Genomic DNA, 11,840 nt, shown 5'->3' on the forward strand with positions numbered 1-11,840 from the left:
GTTTTGAAGGTGTGTAATGGCTAGATATATCATATTTTTTCTATAAGTCACATCAAATATTACCCCCAAATCACATGAAACAAACATTCTTTTTTTTTTTGAAACAAACATTCTTTTACTCAGTTTATATACATTATTGAAAGTTTTACAAAGACAAAAATAAACAACACTTTTGCTTTAAAAATCACTTGATTTCATGTCATTTTCAGTTGAACCTGGTGGAAGAGTTGGGAAGGTAATATATGAGATTTAGAAAAATTAGCTTTATAGGGTTTGAGGCCTAGTAAAGGGAGCAGGGATTTCCCTGGTGGCTCAGATGATAAAGAATCTGTTTGCAATTCAGGAGACCTGGGTTCAATTCTTGGGTCTGGAAGACCCCGCTGGGAGAAGGAAATGGCTACCCATTCCAGTATTCTTGCCTGGGAAATCCTACGGACAGAGGAGCCAAGCTACAGTCCATGGAGTTGCAAAGAGTCGGCGGGAGCAGAGAACACAGAGGTGACTTAGAGAGCAGGACCTTCTTGTCCTCAGATACTTGAAGGCAGTGGACAGTTAGAGTTGTTCTGTATATGATTAAGGAAAAGAATTAATGCTGAGGAGTGGAAAGTACAGGTGGTCAGATTTAGGGTTAAATGTAAAAAATGTTCTACTTGGGGCGATCAGAGATGGACTGTGATATTATTTTGGGTAATAAGTTCTCTCTCACTACACGTATTAAATTTCAGGTAATTTGGTATAAGATTAATTCAGAGCATCACATTTATTTTCAGAAGGACCTGGATTTGAATCTACCATTTGCAATCCGTGTGACCTCAGGCATCTTTTTTCTTAATTTACTTTTTATTTTTTGGCTGCACTGGGTCTTCATTACTGCGCACAGGCTTTCTCAAGTTGGGTTGCTCAGGCTTCTCATCACGGAGGCTTCTCTCTTTGCAGAGCGCAGGCTCTAAGCATGCAGGCTTGATTGCTTGTGGTGCACAGGTTTAGCTGCTCCATGACATGTGGGATATTCCCAGACCAGAGATCAAACCTGTGACCCCTGCATTGGCAGGTGTATTCTCAACCACTGGACCACCAGGGAAGTCCCATATACATCATATTTAATCTCTTTATACTTCTGTTTTCCTGTCTATAAAATGGGGACCGTAATCATAATTATAGTGATATTGAGAGGTCACAAGTAAATAACGCCACAAGTAATGATCTTAGTAACTGCAATGTGGTACCTCGAAAGGGCATAAGAAGTGATCAGAACAATTGCATTTTTTATGAATGCAGTTTGATGCCCACTGTGCAGGTCGTCAGGAGCCAAAGCATTGAACTAAAGGTTTTAGTGAAGGATGTGAAAAGTGGCTTCACACTCTGAGTTCCTGAGTCCATGACTCTGTGACCCACCCCGGGATGCAGTTATTACAGAGGAGAAGCAGAGCTGGATCCCAGATCTCTATACTGAGATCAGCCAAGAGTGGCATGAGGGTGAAATGGGGACATTCCGGCTGAGAAAAAGCCTCGATGTTCCTGGTACATGGGGTGGAAGTGCTGGGTCAGTGCTCTGATGGGGACATGGTGGCCTGGTCAGAGGTCACAGCCCAGTTCCAGGATCCTCTCCTTCCCTCATCCCTCCTCTTCCTAATCTCCTGGACAAGGGGAAACTTCAGACTGGTGTGTCCTGCCTGGCAGAGACAACTTGGCCAAAGGTTAGGGATTGCAGCCTCATGTGACACAGACACTGGGGACAGGAACAAAAACCAACTGAGGTTATGTTGAAACCATTCTTTAAAAAAAAAAAGTATTTGTTGTTGAAATCAAATTGAATTACAATGTTGTGTCAATTACTGCTATACAGCCAAGTAACTCAGTTATACATATACATATATATGTATATATACACACATACATACATTCTTTTTCATATTCTTTTCCATTATGGTTTATCACCGGATATTGAATATAATTTCTTGTGTTATAAAGTAGGACCTTGTTGTTTGTTAGTTGCTCAGTTGTGTCTGACTCTTTGGATCCCATGGGTGGTAGCCCACCAGATTCCTATGTCTATGGAATTTTCCAGGCAAGAATCTTGGAACGGATTGCCGTTTCCCCACCCAGAGATGGAACCCAAGTCTCCCGCGTTGCTGGCGGATCCGTTATTGTCTGAGACACCAGGGAAGCCCAGTCCGTTCTACATATACCAGTTTGCATCTGCTAGCCCCAAGCTCCCACTCCTGTCCTCTCCCTCCATCTCCCCCTTGGCAGCCGCAAGTCTGTTCTCTATGTCTGTGAGTCTGCTTCTGTTTTGTAGCTATGTTCGTTTGTGTTGTATTCTAGATTCCACATGTAAGTGATAGCATACGATATTTATCTTTTTCTCTTTGACTTACTTCACTTAGTAAGATGATCTGTAGTTTCATCCATGTTGGAAACTTTCTTTATGATGTCTGAATCTGTTGCTTCAAACATGGTTTGCCTATTTCCAACGACGAGGAAATCAGAGACAGGCCAGGAGGCCGCTCAGCCGTGTGCTGCCTGAGAAAGAACCACTGTTGGCCTGTGCGGCGAGACCCTGATCCCGAGTGTCTGGGACGGGAAACCCTGACACTAGGGAAGCAGTGGATTTTATTTCCTCCACAGCATGATACAACAGGGTGAAATAAAACACTGCCTCTACGTATCCTCACCTTGCTGTGTCAGTGTGGAGTGTGAAAGGCTAAGGGGGCAGGGAATGGGAACTCCCCAGGGAAATGTGTCATCTCGCGCCTCTGAAGCTGCCGTGTCTGAAGGGAGAGTTCAGGGTATATGCAGACTTTGTCACGTGCATGCACATTTGTGTGCTTAAAATTCCGTAAAAGTGTTCTCTTTTATATTTTATTTGTGTGGTTACGGTGATTATTTGGAGACACGTGTGACCAATTTTAAGATGCCAGAATCTCACAGACAAGAGAATAAAGCTTCGTTTGCACCGTTTTCCAGGGATCTCTAGAATGACCTTTGGTTTTGTTTTTAAATTTACTTTTAATTGAAAGATAATTGCTTTACAATATTGTGTTGATTTCTGCCAAACATCAACATGGGTCAGCTATAGAGATACATATGTCCCCTCCTTCTTGAACCTGCTTTCCACGTCCCACCCCATCCCACCCCTCTAGGTAGTTACAGAGACCCAGTTTGAGTTTCCTGGATCACACAGCAAATGCTTACTGGCTATCTGTTTTACATATGACAGTGCATATGTTTCCATGTTACTCTCTCTGTATGTCCCACCCTCTCCTTCCCCACCCATGGCCATAAGTCTGTTCTCCATGTCTGTGTCTCCATTGCTGCTAAATACCTTCAGTCGTGTCCAACTCTGTGTGACCCCATAGACGGCAGCCCACCAGGCTCCCCCGTCCCTGGGATTCTCCAGGCAAGAACACTGGAGTGGGTTGTCATTTCCTTCTCCAATGCATGAAAGTGAAAAGTGAAAGTGAAGTCGCTCAGTCGTGTCTGACTCTTAGCGACCCCATGGACTGCATCGCTGTCCTGCAAATAGTTCCATCAGTACTGTCTTTCCAGATTCCATATATATGTGTTAGTATAAAACATTTGTTTTTCTCTTTCTGACTTACTTCACACTGTACTATAGGCTCTAGGTTATCCACCTCGTTAGACATGACTCAAACACATTCTTTTTCATGGCTGAGTAATATTCCATTGTATATATGTACCACAGCTTCTTTATCCATTCATCTGTCAGTGGACATCTAGACTGCTTCTAAGTCTTAGCCATTGTAAATACTGCTGCAGTGAATACTGGGGTACATGTGTCTTTTTTAATTTTGATTTCCTCAGGGTAATGCCCAGTAGTGGGATTGCTGGGTCATATGGTGGTTTTATTCCTAGTTTTTTTTAAGGAGATTCTTTAGAATGACCTTTGATGGCTCTCCCGGGGGGATTTCTTTGCCCTGCTAGATTTCATAATGAAATAGCTTGCATGGATGTTTACTTAGAAACTGTCCCTTAACGCTCTACTCCAGGTTTCTGGGCCATTGCCATTTTGAGATGTGCCCTGTTTAGCTTCTTTGCTAAACTCTCTGGCTCAAAACTTCTTTTCTTTAAATTCAAGTATAATTGATCTACATTGTTTCAGGTATACAGCAAAGTGATTCACCTATATATATATATAAATCATTTTCAGATATTTTTCCATTATACACTGTTATTACAGGATTGAATACAGCTCTCTGTGCTATATATTGGTCCTTGTTTGTTAGCATCCCTCTCCCTGCTTTTCTCATCGAGTAACCATAAGCTTGTTTTCTACGTCTCAGAGTCTATTTCTGTTTTGTAAATAATTTCGTTTTTATCATTTAAAAGTTTTTAATATTTTTAAATTTCTTTTTTGGCTGTGCCACGTGGCATGCAGATCCTAGTTCCTGGACCAGGGATTGAACCCAGGCCCCCCTCTCCCCTCCCCACTCCACAGTGGAAGTACAGGTCTCAACCACTGGACCATCAGCAAAGTCCCTTTATCATTTTTTATTAATAGATTCAACATGTAAGTGATATGATACTTGTCTTTCTCTGATTTACGTCACCCACATGCTGCTTGGGAATCAGAAGAAACCTCGAAGGCAAAGGAGTAACCAGCATGGAATTTACTTCTCACTGCTCACATCCTCTCCAGGGTCTGGGCTCCTCAAGGCCTGGCTGCCGCGTCATTCCTGCACTCCAGTTTTTGTCTCTCCAGCCTGAGAGAGACGACTGAAAACTCTGCTCAGCACTTTTGCCTCTTTGCCACCACTGGTTTTTGCTTAGCTTCTCAGCCTCTTTGCCCTGCACCTCTTTACCTTATTCTAAGGAGAAAAGCTAAACATCTCCATGCACATTGGGATCACCTCCATGCACATTCATTCTTTCCAGGACCTTAGTCCCTGAAGTCCTAGCTGCCTTGATCGTTTCCTCATGCCTTCATAGTTTCTTTGTTTTCAGTTTTGGTATTTTATCCAGCTTTTCTAGCTGTTCTTGAATAGAGTCAATCCGACACAGATAATCTATTGTACCCAGAAGTAGAATCATATAGTTAACAACATATCTTTTTAAAGATTAAGAAGGGTGAGCAGATGCTTGATCCTTATAGTATTAGAAGTTATTGTTTAACTAGAAAAATTAAAATAGATTCATACCTTTAAACATAAATTAGTTTATCTGGATTGTAAAAATTGATTTGTACTAGAAATCTTTATGAATATCAAATGATTTGAAACAAGTAAAGCATCTTTTGCATACATTTTCTGAATTTTTGGTTTTCGTATATGAGGCATTCTAAATCAAAATCTCTGTGAAACTAATTAGGCTGTACCGTATGCTCTAGCCATAAGCTTATATTTCAATATCTTTGGTACAAATTGAGCCATGATTACTGCCAGTTAAAAACAAAATGGCTTCTTCTTATTGTAAATAGTGAGAAGAGGCAGAGAAGTTTAAATTTCCGTTTTTAAATGAACTCTAATGTTTCTTGAGAGAGAGGTGGCCTGCGGTCACAGGGAGGAGAGAGGGGGACACCCGCCCCCATCTGTCTAGTGTGTGATAAGGAGAAATACTCAGACACAAGCAGCCGGGGACGGAAGGCTGCCTGGGGAAATGCTCCCATCTGGGCTGTAGAGAAAAGCACTGTTCAGTTCAGTTCAGTTCAGTCGCTCAGTCGTGTCCGACTCTTTGCGACCCCATGAACTGCAGCACGCCAGGCCTCCCTGTCCATCACCAACTCCCAGAGTTGACTCAAACTCACGTCCATTGAGTCGGTGATGCCATCCAGCCATCTCATCCTCTGTTGTCTCCTTCTCCTCCTGCCCCCAATCCCTCCCAGCATCAGAGTCTTTTCCAATGAGTCAACTCTTCACATGAGGTGGCCAAAGTACTGGAGTTTCAGCTTTAGTATCATTCCTTCCAAAGAACACCCAGGACCGATCTCCTTTAGAATGGACTGGTTGGATTTCCTTGCAGTCCAAGGGACTCTCAAGAGTCTTCTCCAACACCACTAGCAATTCTCAAATAGAAACCTCGATTCAGTATTTATGCCTAACACATGCCTCAACATATTGCAAAGTATCCAATGGTAAAGAATCTGCCTGAAATGCAGGAGACCTGAGTTCAATCCCTGGGTGGGAAAGATCCCCTGGAGAAGGGAATGGCTACCCACTCCAGTATTCTTGCCTGGGAAATCCCATGGACAGAGGAGCCTGGTGGGCTATAGTCAATGGGACATGAATTGGAGATTGAGAACACAACTTATCACCCCCCATTTCTCACAGGAGAGGCATTGTGCATATGGTGTGACACCTCAGCTCATACATCATAGCTCTGTAAACAGTCTTCCCAACAGCAACTCACAGGCACCTTGGTGCTCTAGGGTGCCCACATCTCAGCAGGATGGGGAAAAAGATTCAGCCAAGAATAACAGGGTCAGGTCTGGGGTGCGATGGAGATGGTGAAGGTAATGCAATTCCACACACCAGTCTCCATGGTCCTCCTGGAGCGGTGGGTAGGGAGCTCTAGGACTCACATGGTGGACAAAGCATGGGGCCCAAGACAGGACACTAGATGCTCATGTCTGGGCACAGGACTGAACCCAAATGGCTCTCTGATTCGTGACATTTTTCAGGTAGTATTATATTAAATATTATATTTTTTTAAATACAGGCAGGGGGAAGGGACAGATGACTGGGGCCAAGTCTGTCCACAAGCTTAGCTTCATTGAGTGGTTTTACTGAGTTTCTTAATTCATTCCTCTTAGGAACCTGAGGGGCCTCTAAACTCTCCAGGTTTGCTTTTATTCCCACAGAGTTTCCATGGCAGCTGCAATCAGAGGGGAGGAGAGAGGGAAGATAGAAAAGGGAGTCAGTAGGAAAGGGCAGAGGTTTGTGTGGCGGGGAGATGCTTCTTCCCATAAGAGGTGGTTCCACTGACCCACCCTCTGCTTCGTCGACTCCCTCTTCTTTTTTTTCCCCCAAGCTCTCAGGTTAGAGACTTTAAAGTGGGAGTGGAGGATCTCCTTCGGTTTCCAAAGACTCCGTCTGTAAGATAGGGGAGGGAGAGCAGCAGAGAATGTATGAGGGAAGGTAAGCCCGTGGTCGTCCCACCTGCCGGTCCTGACTCAGTCAGCGCCACCCCTTCCCTGACCATCACAGCCAGAGGTGCCAATCGGAAACAGGACGTGAACATTTCCAAGGGGACTAGACTCACCGAATTTGAAACCTGGCCTAGCTATTTCACACAGGGAACTTATCCGTCTTTCTCTCCAGTTTCTCTTTCTCTGCCCCCCACGCCCGCCCGCCCTTGCCAAACTAAGAAAGAGCATTACCCAGCTTTGTCTGCAGGTGTCGCTGTCTGAGAGCTTTCTTGGTAGAAGGGCCACTTGGCATTGAGCCCTCCGTCAAGGTTAAGGTTTTATTATTTTAGAAGTAGCACCGTTTACTTTTTGAATGACTGTCTCATTGCACGTGGATCATTTTGACCTTTGTTTCTTCAATCAGACCTTTCATGTTTTTAACGGAGCTTTTGCAAGCGTCTCTTTTTCAGAGAAAATACAAAGTGCGGTAGACGGAAGTGCCTTTGGAGAGGGGCAGGACCTTTTGGAGGATGACCGGGACTGCGCTTTGGGACGTGATTTTTGTACACGCTTTTCCTGAGCTTCTGACTGTCAGGGGAGGCCACCAGAAGTTATCTGTGATTCAGGCCAGCCCGATGGGAGGTGGCAGAGGTGTGCTAGCCAAGGGCACTGAGCCTCTGGGGACCGCCTGGCCCTGGCATGGCTGTATAAGCGAATGTTGCCAGTTTAAGGCCACGAACCCGAGAGGAAACCACATCCTAAGCAGAAAGAAAATCCTCTGGAGATATTTCATGTTAGGTAATGTTTGCGTCATGGAGGACATCATCTCTCCTGCATGTAATCTTTTCTTCCTTTGATCCTTTGGCTTCCTGACGTTGTCTCTGCAGAGTGTGACCTGAGCAGATGCTTCTATCAAGCTTTTCTTGATATGCTTTGAGTTATTACACTTGAATTCACAGCTCTGCCCTCCTTTTCTGCCCTAACTGTATTGAGCAGTTAAGGGCAATGTATCCTTTTAGTTTTTACTAGAGATGTAAAACTTTAACCAGAATATGTTGAACGTGGGCCTCAAAGTTAGTCACAGGGATTGGTCTTTAGCCCAACATTACCCTCTAGTGGGATACAGTAGAATGGTTATTAATTAAGTATGTGGGAAGCAACTAAGCAGAGATTTTGCATCAGGTTTGCTCTGTGGCAAATACAAGTGGCTATTAAGACTAAAGAAGAAGAAGAAGAAAGAAATTAAAAAATACTCCTCTTATTTCGAAGGTCATTGGTCTTCAGAGAGGGTGAAGCAATTCATTACGCTTAATAACCTCCTCACTGTCTTTCATTGTATTCTCTCATCGTTGCCATAATGAGTGGCATTTACAACTAGACAAATAAAAAACAGAAGTCAGATAGAAAACGGGTAACAGAATTGGTGCCTAAGAAAACGACAGACGATTATAGAATGCATGACACCAAAATGTAGAAGAGAAATACAAAAGAAATTGAGAGAACCAGTAAATACTTCAAAAAATATTCAACTTCCCTACTATGATAGAAATCCAAATTGAGATGAAATATCATCTTTTATCTATTAGATTAGTAAAAATTGGAAGATGGTTAACCTCCAATGTCAGTGAACGTGTGTGAGGAGAGAGCCCTGGTTGTTGACGGGAGTGTGAGCAAGTTAATTATTTGGGAAGGAACTTGGCAGGGTTTGTTACAGTGTTCATGGGTATATGCTTCAATCCCATGCTTTTTCTCCTTCAATTCTGTCCCAAATGAATATTCCTACATATTATCCAAATCTCTTTGCAATGATATTCATTGACACAGTGTTTATAATAAAATGAATCTATCATAGTGGAAAGTCCATCAGCTGGGAGGGAGGAGGAGTATGTGGTTAAATAAAATATAGAACACTCTCTTTCTATGGAAACTATCCTGCCATTAAAATAAGTGAATTAAATTTAAACTGATATGGAACAATCTCTCTGACACTTAGAAAAAAATGAAATCAGGGAATACTTTTAGTTTGGTCTACTTTTTAAAATGTGTGTATGTAATAAACAACCAACAAAGACCTAATGTATAGCCCAGGGAACTCTGCTTAGTATTCTGTCATAACCTAAATAGGAAAAGAATTTTAAAAAGAAAAAAAAAAAGCACGTGTATATACATTCTGCTGCTGCTGCTGCTGCTAAGTCGCTTCAGTTGTGTCCGACTCTGTGTGACCCCATAGACGGCAGCCCACCAGGCTCCCCCATCCCTGGGATTCTCCAGGCAAGAACACTGGAATGGGCTGCCATTTCCTTTTCCAATGCATGAAAGTGAAAAGTGAAAGTGAAGTCTCTCAGTCACGTCCGACTCCTAGCGACCCCATGGACTGCAGCCTACCAGACTCCTCCATCCATGGGATTTTCCAAGCAAGAGTACTAGAGTGGGGTGCCATGGCCTTCTCCAGTGTATATACATAGATGTGTGTAAAACTTTGTAAGACAAATGAGCTTCAATCTCACAATAATATTACCATGAGGGAAATAGAAGTTTGTTAATAAAGGAAGGGGCTTCCCTGGTGGCTCAGTAGTAAAGACCCCGCCTGCCAATGCAGGAGACCTGGGTTTTATCCCTGGCTCGAGAAGATCCCCTGGAGAAGGAAACGGCAACCCACTCCAGTATTCTTGCCTGGAAAATTCCATGGACAGACGAACCTGGGGGGTTACAGTCCATGGGGTTGCAAGAGTCGAACACTACTTAGTGATTAAACAACAGCAAATTAAACACGAAGACTTTCCCAGCTTTTAAAAAAATATTTAGGCTTCTTTGGCCGCACTGGGTCTTAGTTGTGGCATGAAGGATCTTTCATTTGGCGTGCAGGCTTCTCTCCAGTTGTGGTGTACAACTTTAGTTGCCCTGAGGCACCATGGGATCTTAGTTCCCCGACCAATCAGGGATCAAATCTATGTCCCCTGCACTGGAAGGTGGATTCTTAACCACCGACCACCAGGGAAGTCCCTAAAAATCATTCTTCTTGCTCTGCCCATTTGGAAAGAAAATGGAATTCCAAAGGAGATTCTGAAACCTCCATGTCCACTTGTGTGTATTTTTAAAGCAACTCCATCTTCTACTTCATTTTCAAAGGCATCTCATGTGTTGCTTAAAGAAGTCAGTATACCTGATTGTTAACTTCACTTAAGCAGGTATCACAAATTCCCTTATTGCATGCTGCATCTTCTTTATGTAACCAGCTCTTGAAGAAATAACCCAGGGTAACACCCCAAAATATATTATGCTTTTTTTCTCATAGACTCTCTCAAAGGTCTTCTCAGCTTAAATGAACATCTCTTTGATTGATTTCTCCAATAAGGATCCAGTGAATTCAAATGTCTCCCTTATTTTCCCCTTGTTCTGACATACAGGTCTTTCTCATATTGAGAAGAGATATTGTGTTGTATTATGCTGGAAATAGCTGACGTTTCAATACAAATTACAGAGGAAGAATGTCCCAATATGTGATGCTAAACCCTCTTTTTGTCTTTTGATGAAATTTAATAACACAAAGATGTGCAAAACTTCACATGTCTATACTATCCTCTATTTCTCATTCGTAGGTCTAAATTTGGGGCAAGAGTTGTTGGAGGGACTGAAATATTGCACATGGTTCATAGATGTTGACAGTATGACAAAGGAAGCTGTAAATCATACACAAAAACCAGCAAATGGGAAAAATAAATTTTATCCCTCATATATTTTACGTTCCTTGCCCCTTGGAATATCAATAAGTGCTGAGAAGTTAGTCTATGGAGAAACAAGCAGTAACTTATTATAAATTATAAATTTATAATTATATTTAACTTATTATAAATTATAAACATTTTTATATGCTTTTTTAAAATCAGACATCCCTAGCGGCTGAGTGGTAAAGAATCCGTCGGCCAATGCAGGAGACATGAGTTTGATCTCTAGGTCGGGAAGATCCCCTGGAGAAGGAAATGGCAACCCACTCCAGTATTCTTGCCTGGGAAACCCCATGGACAGAGGAGCCTGGCGGACTACAGCCCACGGGATTGCAAAGAGTCAGATGCAATATGAGCACATATTATGGTGTAGGAAGTTGAAGAGATTTGAAGTCGAAGAAAACGTGATTACACTGAAGGTTTAGAAAGACTGTGTAAGCGTCAGCTTAGAAGAGTAACTGGAGGGTGTGAAGGGCAGATAGACTGGCTACAATCCAGCAACCTGTACTGTAATCAAATCTTTATCCCACTCAGACTAACCGATAGCCAGAGGTCTACTCTGATGACTGCCTTCCGACTGGTAAAAGAATATATGCAAGCATGCTCAGTCGTGTCCGACTCTTTGTGACCCCATGGACTGTAGCCCTGCCAGGCTCCTCTGTCCATGGGATTTTCCAGGCAAGAACACTGGAGTGGGTAGCCATTTCCTTCTCCAGGGGATCTTCCCAACCCAGGGATTGAATCCGTATCTCTTGTGCCTTCTGCACTGCAGGTGGATTCTTTACTGCTAAGGCATTGGGGAAATAGACCCCAATTAAGGAGAGTCACCTTGGAGCTGCCAGAGTCAGGGACTATAAATCCACAGATAATCTTCCATCTGGGCTTCCCAGGTGGTGCTAGTGGTAAAGAATCCACCTGCCAATCAATCAAGACACGCGAAGTCATGTCCAACTCTGCAACCCCATGGACTGTAGCCCACCAGGTTCCTCTGTCCATGGAATTCTCCAGCCAAAGATACTGGAGTGGGTAGA

General features: G+C 43.1%; 1 long non-coding RNA gene across 1 annotated transcript; it reads right to left on the reverse strand.

Annotated features, from left to right (window-relative positions):
• Positions 1 to 6,980: 6,980 nt before the first annotated feature.
• Positions 6,981 to 9,186, reverse strand: LOC112579969. Its single transcript, XR_003104325.2, has 2 exons — positions 7,337 to 9,186; positions 6,981 to 7,049 (listed from the first exon to the last, which is right to left on the reverse strand). It is a non-coding gene; the product is annotated as an uncharacterized LOC112579969 (long non-coding RNA).
• Between the last annotated feature and the right edge of the window lie 2,654 nt (positions 9,187 to 11,840).

The sequence above is a fragment of the Bubalus bubalis genome, chromosome 17, assembly GCF_019923935.1.
Source record: "Bubalus bubalis isolate 160015118507 breed Murrah chromosome 17, NDDB_SH_1, whole genome shotgun sequence".
Taxonomy (NCBI): Eukaryota; Metazoa; Chordata; class Mammalia; order Artiodactyla; family Bovidae; genus Bubalus; species Bubalus bubalis.